An 8,966-nucleotide genomic window follows, 5' to 3' on the forward strand; every position below is an offset into this window, starting at 1 on the left:
AGAGGGGTGCATGTGTGAAAGAGAGGAAGATTCTTATCCATAAAGGGTCAAGCTAGCTGATTCGTGTGTATGTGTCTGTCTGTCTGTCTGTCTGTCTGTCTGTCTCTCTCTCTCTCTCTCTCTCTCTGTGTGTGTGTGTGTGTGTGTGTGTGTGTGTGTGTGTGTGTGTGTGTGAAGGTAGAAGTAATTCATTGCTGTCTCCTCCTCCCTTGTTGCTACGTTAGTTTTTCGGCTACATCTCCTAGACTCTCAAGATTCCTTAGGGCATAATCAGAATATTCCTAACGCATCTAATCTCGTTTAATTCTTACGATACTCTACAAACGGTTAGCGTCTCTATGCAGGGTTGGGTAGAGTCCTTGCCTAGCATGCACGAGGTCCTAAATTCAATCCCAGAGACAGAACATGCCCGTCTTCCCCGCGAAGAGCGAATCCCAAGACAAAGTCCCACAGAAAGGAAGCGGCTGAGTGTGGAAGGCTCCTTCGGAGGGCAGGACCATAATGACTCTCTAGTGTGGTTTCCACTGCAGGAGCATGGATGGCAAGGCTTCTTGGTCACTGTAGACTAACTGCACTGTTGTGGAGGCCGACGCTGGCGGACAGAAACGGCGTAAGTCGGAAGCAGGTAAAATGTGCGGTCTGACCCGAGATCAGAATCTTCTCCCCAGCCAGGAGTCCCAAAGACTGTTAGGTGTCTAGCAGAAAGCACAGCCGGCGAGGCCGCTTGGGTTCCGGGGATCTTTGAGAAAAGATCTGGAGAACTAGCCACAAAGGAGGAAACAGGAACTAGGTGGTCACCGGGAGACGTCCCAGGGACAAGGACTAACCGGAGGAGCGAAGTCTTCACCGGGAGACGGGTGTGGCCTTTTTTGACTTGGGAAACAGGTTTGGATCTGTTGAAAACTGGCTTGGAAAAGGGCTTCTTTGGTTTGAAAAGACTAATCCTAAAGTGTCTTGGGGGAATTTCAGGAAGTTCTGGAGCCAATCTTGTTTTGTTCCTCTCTGGTTTCCCCGAGGAAATTGAACATGAATCTGACTCCCCCTTGTGGAGTAAGCGTCACGGCTTGGTACAGTAGTCCACAGAGGCAAGGGGAGCTCAAGAGGCCTGAACCGTGTCTGTTACTCCGTTGTTCTTGACCCAAGAAAGGTGTTTGGGTGGAAGCTCCACCCCTAGCCCCCTCCCCTGGAGTTGCTTCAGTCCAGATTCCACCCCCACCCCGAAAAAGCCTGCCATTGGCGGCTCCACCCCCGAAGGGCATTAAAAAGCCCCCACCTCATGGATTCCCCTCCCGGTCTTCTCAATTTCTCCTGGCGCCACCCAGGAATACTTTGCTCAGAATTATTATTTATTAATTTATTAATAAATTATTTATTATTTATTAATTCGGTTTGATCGACTTATTACATCAGTGGTGCGCGGATTCCCCGTAACCGGGGATTTAAAACTTAACAAAAGGAAGTACTAGCTATCCAAGAAAGCGATTTACTTTTTTGAATTGTACAAGTGCTTTGGATCAACCTTTTATTCCAGCACTTAATAAAACTAAACTTCGGCCTGTCAGGCTTCATACTTAAATGCTTAGACTCATTTTAAAGACGATTGAACTCTATGTTACGGTCATTTCCACCTCTGCTTTATGCTTAAGGAAGACTGTGGTAGATGTGAGTTTGTGTCTCTGTGGCCATGTTCTCTATAGAATCCTTAGCAATAATGGCTCATGTTATAATTGTCCGTGTTTATTGACCCCTGCATTCCCTTTCCAGCTCTTGACACCAGAATTATCAGTCGTAGGTTTACTGGAATATTGAGGCTTAGGTCACTGGCTTAAGGTCAGATTCCTGGTTGCTGGGGCTTAAATGGAATTAATATCCATGATCTGAAAGGGAGACTTAAAAGAGACAAGAGAGGAAAACATATTAACTTGATTTCCCAAATTTGGACCATTGGTAGATCTTCTGTAAGGATTTTAAAGGATAGTCAGTATCATGTAGCCATTTCCTTTAAACATCTTTTCCTGGGAAGAGACTCCAAAGGACCCAGGAAGTAAAAGAAATTGACAAGGCCCCAGGAAGCATCTGAAATTTACAAGAATTGGCCCCCACCCCCTTACATAAGCAGGGATGATGGCTAGGGATGGGGGGAGATTAGCTAAGCTGTTTGCCAGTCCTGCAGGGAGCTGCAGAGAAACTGCTCTCATGCCTGTCACAGGGGTGTGTGTGGGGGAGGAGGGACTTGTTTGGGGACAAAGGCAGCTGCCTTTTGCCATCCCTCTATACTTCTATAGTAACCCCTTACCTACACCCCTGAAAACCCCATAAACGCTGGCTCACTAAGACAGATTTGGGTGAAACTGTTTCTCTGGTGTGCTTTTGGTGCCCTTCCTGGGGTGAGTAGGCTTAGTCACATCTCTCTAGGAAAAGTCACACAGCAGTCAGCTGTTAAAAAATGGGGCTGGATCATGCTTTATAGTTATTTGAAAGACAAACTTTCATACACGGAGTATTTTTGGTTAATGACAAAAGGACATGCAGGCAGAGTTTTTGTCAGGACTGCTGGCTCCAAAATAAACACACAGAAATTTAATATTAACTATAAATGCCTGGCAAATAGCTCAGGCTTATAACTACCTAACTCTTGCAATTTAAATTAACCCGTTTATATTAATCCACATTCTTCCATGTGGCATTACCTCTCTTTCATCTTGCACCTCCTGCGTCCTCTCTGTGTCTCGCTGACGACTCATCTTCCCAGTTTCTTAGTCTGGTTCTCCCCTCTACCCCAACCTTATCCTATCCAACTATTGGCCAGTCAGTTTCTCTATTAACCCAGTCACAGTGACGTCAAGGACTATTCCTCAGGACATCACTCATCCTAGAAGAGGAGAGCTATTAGAAGGTGGGGAAGGCTGCCTGTCACCATGGCACCACCGCCACTCCAGCCACACCAGGATCATCAGAGACCTGTCAGTCACAGCATGGCACATGACATGACAATGCTGTTGAGCTGGAAATGACAGCAAGAGAGAGGAGGAAAATGAAGGCGCTTCCAAAACTGGTGAGTCCTCTGAGTGCTCCCTGAGGCACTTTATCAATGTCCTATAAAATGCCACTCTGCTCTTGCTGAACTGGACTTAGATCTACATACCAAAGACAGAATGTGTAGGGATGGTCCCCTTCACATCTTCATCCCGAGACTGGCTGGCATAGTAAAGGAAATTAAAAAAACAAAACAAAACAAAAAAACCCAAAAACCATAGAGGTCAGTACTGATTTTCCTAAGCAAAATTGCTGTTAGTGGCCAGGAAGGGAGGATGGGCATGGAACTATGCGGTGCTGTTGGTGGGTGGGGCACTGGGCCACGGTACCTGTAAGTACTCAGATAGAAATGACAGCCCCAGAAAAATGGGCTCACATTGACTTAAAGTAAATAGTATGTCCAGAAGGGCTTGCTTTTGGACAATCTTGAACATGACATTCCAGGATGCTTCCGGCATAAGAAGCCCAAACTCCAAACCTACAGATTCAACATGGCTGCCACATCTCATTAGGTACAAACATGAAGACATCAGTGGAGGGAAAACTTTTTGCTTTTGCTTCTTTGTTGTTTTCCTTTAAGATTGAAGAGAGAGAGAGAGAGCTAGGATGCCTGTTTTAATTGTATCATCTGGATATTATGTGAATCTGTACCCGTGAATCTCCACGATATGGTTGCCTAAGCATGACCTGAACCATGGCGAAACCAGTTGGCTCGCAAATGTGGACAGAGGAAATTTCACAATGCCCTAACCTCAGATGAATAACTACAGGCTGTCAGTGGCTGCCAGAAAGGTAGAATCAGTTTTTTCCAGGAACAAGCCCCTGATAGGTTATATAATCCCAAGTGGTCTATCCTAAACACTCATACATATGGGCAAAAGTACATGCATTCTGTAAGTTATAGGTGTGTGTTTGTATACATACATATACTCACATATGTGTAAAAATAATAATGAAAGAAGAAGCAATGAATTTGAGGTGTAGTGTTGGAACATGAGAGGAGCTGGAAAGGAACGAGGTGGAAATGATACAATACCATATTTATATGTATATAAATTCTCAAAAAAATAAAAAAGAATGAGAAAACCGCTTTCTAAGCCCCCCTACTTTCAGTAAATATTTGCTCATCATGTAGTGTTTGGAACTATGTCGTTGTCTCTTGCCAACAAAGCTCCGTCTAGGATCCACCACAGTTGGTGTAGACCAATCAAGATTTATGCTTAAATCCTGTGGAAGAGGCATAGCCTCCAGGCATGAACCACAGGCTCTGCCATCTTCTAAACATGACGAGGCAGAGAAGGGCAGTGGGTGGGGCTCTCACGGTTTCAATGTGTGAGCGCATGTGTTTTCCTTTTGAAAGCCTTGTCTTTAAGGTCTTTAAGGGCGTTCTTTCGAGCCCAGAGCCACTCTGGGCCATCTGGAAGGTGACGTCGTAGACATAACTACACCTGATCCCTCTAAGAACTTGGAGTGAAACACATCTTACTCCATCTTACTCCGGGGGAAGGGAAGAGAGGGAGGGAGGGAAGTCAGCTGCTCACTTCTCTCAGCACTGGCAGGCTGTGAAGAACACTTCTATCCCATAGTCATTATAACAACGACCATGCCCCCAGCACCTTTGTCAGCGGTTCCATATTAAAGGGTGTCTTAAATAATGTTCTCTAATTATAAAATGAAACTCACTGAGTAATGGTAGAGCTAGTGCAATCAATCATGGATCAGGAGGGGTCCTGGGGCTGTACCCCCTCCTTCTGAACTATTGGCTATTGATAGGTTTTGAGAGAGGTGGAATCTTTTTTCCTCTACAGTTTCTCTCTTATTATTTTTTATGCGTCTTCATATTCTTTACTTATATTTCTAAACTCCCACAGCCCTACTCTGGAAAGAGGTATTTTTGTCAGGGCCGGTCCTCAACAATTTGAGAACCCACCGCCGAGCCTGCTAGACTCCGTCCAACAATCAGCACCAAACTCACGGTCACACAAGCGGCTTGGTTAACCCCAGTGGGTCACAAAACAGTGAATAGACATAAACACAGAGAGACATTTGTATGTGTTGTACTCTAGTGTCCAACCCGAGAAGGAGTCGCCCCCAGAGACCACCTCATACACCACAGCCGATGCAAAAGCATGAGGATTTTATTAATTCTGTCATGACAGGGTCCCTTAGCATTCGGGAAGCCGAGAGACCCCGACTAGCTGGTACAGTCTACTTTTAAAGGAGAAGGCCCCATAGAAACAAGAGGGGTTGTGTCCTTGATCATTATGATTGGCTTATTCGAAAAGGACTAATACCAATAATTGACTGGAGAACTGTTGTCAGATCAGATGAGGTAAGAGGTCATTTTGACCCCGTTTCCCAGGGGACTGAGTCAAAACATACGTGTATGGGTAATTGTTCAGGAACTGAGTACGTGCATGTGTAGCTGTTAGGTCCTTGGTTCCCAGGGGAGGAGGGGAAGCACTAAGGCACAGAGGCTGAGAGGGTTCAGAAATGGCTTCAGAATTGTCTTAAAGTCTTACATATGGAAGCGGTAAACAGGGAGGTAGAGAGTGGAAGGGGTGAGGGGTGAGTGGGGGTCAGTATGCATTACATATATGTGTTAAACTATTAAAGAACAAATTTAATGACTAATTTGTATTTTTGAAGTGTGAATGTGTGTGAGGGCTCACACGCGATTGTGTGTGTGTGTGTGTGTGTGTGTGTAGTTGTAGGGCTTACTGAATCTCTCCTAAGGGGACAGCAACGCTCCAGAGCTCACTGGAGAGCGAGCAGCAGAGAAACAGTGACTTGCAACCCTGCGACTTCAAAAATAGAGCCAGTGAAAATGACCCGAGCACGAACAGGAAGAAACCGCCTGCAGCAAATCTGGAAGATTTCCTACCACAGCACCATCAAAGGAATTTCAAAGGCGTCTTCATTTCAGTCAGAGTTATGGATGCGTGTCCTTTTTCCTCATCCCAACTGGCTGTTGCCTTGTCCTGCACGCCGGTGTTGCAATGTCTGAGGAAGTAACAGTGGCTGAATTCCATGTCTGGCTCAGTGTGGGGAAGAGGAAGCATGGGCTGTGACATTTGCATCCGGTCGAAGAAACCCTAGCTCTGCAAACAACTGCCACAGAGTTCCCTGCGGATGCAAAGCTGTATTTGAATGCGACCATCACAATCTTCAGGGAGGATGTAGCAGCCGGCATTGGTGCACAGTCCAACGAAAGAGAAACGGACAATGCGGAGCTTGGCTTGTGTGCTTTATACTCCATCTAAAAAGGCTAATTTCTCTTAAAAAAAAAAAGTTAGAGTGCCGCTCGCCAGGCGTGAGGAAAGGATAAGGGAGGTCACCGCCTGAAGGTGTGTCCTCTACGGCCGCACCGGCTGCCTCGGAGAGCTGCGAGCGTCGGGAACAACCATGTCTTACTGCCGGCAAGAAGGGAAGGATCGGATCATATCTGTGACCAAAGAAGACCATGAAACTCCTAGCAGTGTGGAGCTGGTGGCTGATGACCCCAATGATCCCTATGAGGAGCACGGACTGATACTGCCCAATGGAGATATTAACTGGAATTGCCCATGCCTTGGGGGGATGGCCAGCGGCCCCTGTGGCGAACAGTTCAAGTCTGCCTTTTCCTGCTTCCACTCCAGCAAAGAGGAAATCAAGGGATCAGACTGGATAGACCAGTTTCGGGCCGTGCAGGAATGCATGCAGAAATACCCAGACCTCTATCCCCAAGACGAGGAGGAGGAAGAGGAGGCAAAGCCAGTTGAGCAGGTGGAGGAAACAGCTGCTTCTGAGGCCTCTGTAGCCAAAGAGCAGGGGTCCAGCTCCTGAAGGCCGCAGGCCCTGGCCGCCACTCACCATGAGACTTTCTTCTGCACAATGCCTTTTGGTCACCTCTGTGAAAGTTCCTTTCCTCTGTGCACTGTTATGTACAAAATAACTTATTTTAATGATCGGGGTCTTGGCTACTTGCCATATACACTGAAGAGGTGTGTACACCTATGCCCTGTGTAAACCTGTCCTTGAACGTTAAGCCACTGCGGGATGTACTCTGTGATTGCCCCAGATTTTGTCACTTTGAAATACTGTGTTGTGGCTTCTCGGCAATCAAAAGTTGTTACTCAGGAAAGTTCATCGTGAAAAAGCTGACTTATTCTGACCCGTTGTATTCCTTTTGGTAGATTTTTACACCTCTTTGGGAAATTAAGTAGATACCAAAACTCCTTCAAGGGTATAGGTCCATTCCTATTGGAAGAGGCTAGTGGTCAGATGCTTGAGTTAGACTGCATGGGACTGCTACCTTGTTCCTAGCTCCTAAGTTTCTGTGCAGTCCAGACTCCAAGGTTGCAGGGTGGGATTGGACCCAGTGACTCCCAGTCCTTCCTGAGTGAAAGGAGAGGCTTGGGTTTTGCTTTATTGTTTGGTTGTTCCACAAGCCCTTGTTTGGGATCCATGTTCACTCGGTCCAGTCAGTTGTGACATTGATGTGGGGACCTAGCTGCTTCCACAGCAGAAGCCAGCAGAGGAAACGTCTGAATGAAGTACTCAATTAAAAAGAAAAAAACTTCAAAAAAAAGTTATTATATGGCGAGGAAAGGGGAGTGATGAGGAGAGAGGTTTAAGTAGGGAGAAGGGGAGAGTAGGCAGAGGCAAGGATGGGGGAGGGGATAGCTACCACTAAGGATATTTGATAAAGCTGTATGGAAACCTACTATTTTATGATGTATATGCATCTATATGTATATATGTGTGTATGTATGTACACACACACACACACACACACATAAAGAGTTTAATTGGTGTATAACCAAACTGACTTACACAGGGTTTATGCTCCTCCCAGAAGCCATAAGTTGCTAAATACAAAGCCCAGTACCAGGTGTACAATATTTCTCTCTGAGTTTAATCCGAGATTGTCCCGAAGACTCCCCCCAAAACAATACAGACCATTGTTTTTCGCTCTTGCCCACTAGGGCTTGGTGATAAGATCCCATGGTGGAAGATAACACACACATTGGTCACAGCACAGGACGAACTGACTTGGTACCAACTAGGAAGCTCCCTTCCTGCTGATTAGCTTTCTGAGGACTAGAAGATGCTGTGCAGGCTGTCAGAGGGAAGTTTGGTGTAGAAGGTCCTTTTGTTTATGTGTTGCTTTCATTGGTTGAATAAAGAAACTGCCTTGGCCTTTTGATAGGGCAGCATTTAGGTAGTCGGAGTAGACAGAACAGAATGCAGCGAGGAAGAAGAGTAGAGTCAAGACACCATGGATCTCCTGCCTGGAACAGACACCGGTTAGAATCTTGCCGGTAAGCCACAGTCATGTGTCAATGCCCAGATTGATGGAAATGGGTTGAATTGGGATGTAGGAGTTGGCCAATGGGAGGTTGGAGCTGATGGGCCAGGCAGTGTTTAAATGAATACAGTTCCAGTGTGATTATTTTGGGTGTAAGCTAGCCGGGCAGCCGGAACAAAAGGGCCCGCTTATTACTACAGAAGTTATCCACAGTCTTACTCAGCTGTGAACTGTGCGAGTTACAAGAACAACCATGGTCAGAAATGTGCTAGCAGCATGGTTGTTCTGAGGCTGACCAATGCTTTCTTGTGCTTTTGGCTTGCTCTCTTCCAAAGAGGCACGTGTCTACTACTGTAACGATGGCCCCAAGCCCTGGCTAGGGACTGCATATTCCACAGGAGCGAACCGACTACTATCAATCTATTAAGTGGATGTGGCGTTAAATGGTCCTCTAAATTTGTACCCCTTCATCTGTAGGTCAGTGTAGCCATCAGACCGCGCCAAAGAACACAAATGGAAGATCCATGCTGTTCCTCATTTCCAGATTACAGAGACCATCCCACGAGAGATCTGGAGGGATCTTAAGAGCCGGAGGTTGGGGAAGACAGGTGGGAAATAGTGTCTTCTTCTGGATATGACA

General features: G+C 46.2%; 1 pseudogene; it reads left to right on the forward strand.

The window, feature by feature from the left end:
* Positions 1–5,815: 5,815 nt before the first annotated feature.
* LOC125414149 (mitochondrial intermembrane space import and assembly protein 40 pseudogene) lies at positions 5,816–7,600 on the forward strand (annotated as a pseudogene).
* Positions 7,601–8,966: the final 1,366 nt, after the last annotated feature.

The sequence above is a fragment of the Myodes glareolus genome, chromosome 27 (assembly GCF_982192425.1).
Source record: "Myodes glareolus chromosome 27, mMyoGla1.1, whole genome shotgun sequence".
Taxonomy (NCBI): Eukaryota; Metazoa; Chordata; class Mammalia; order Rodentia; family Cricetidae; genus Myodes; species Myodes glareolus.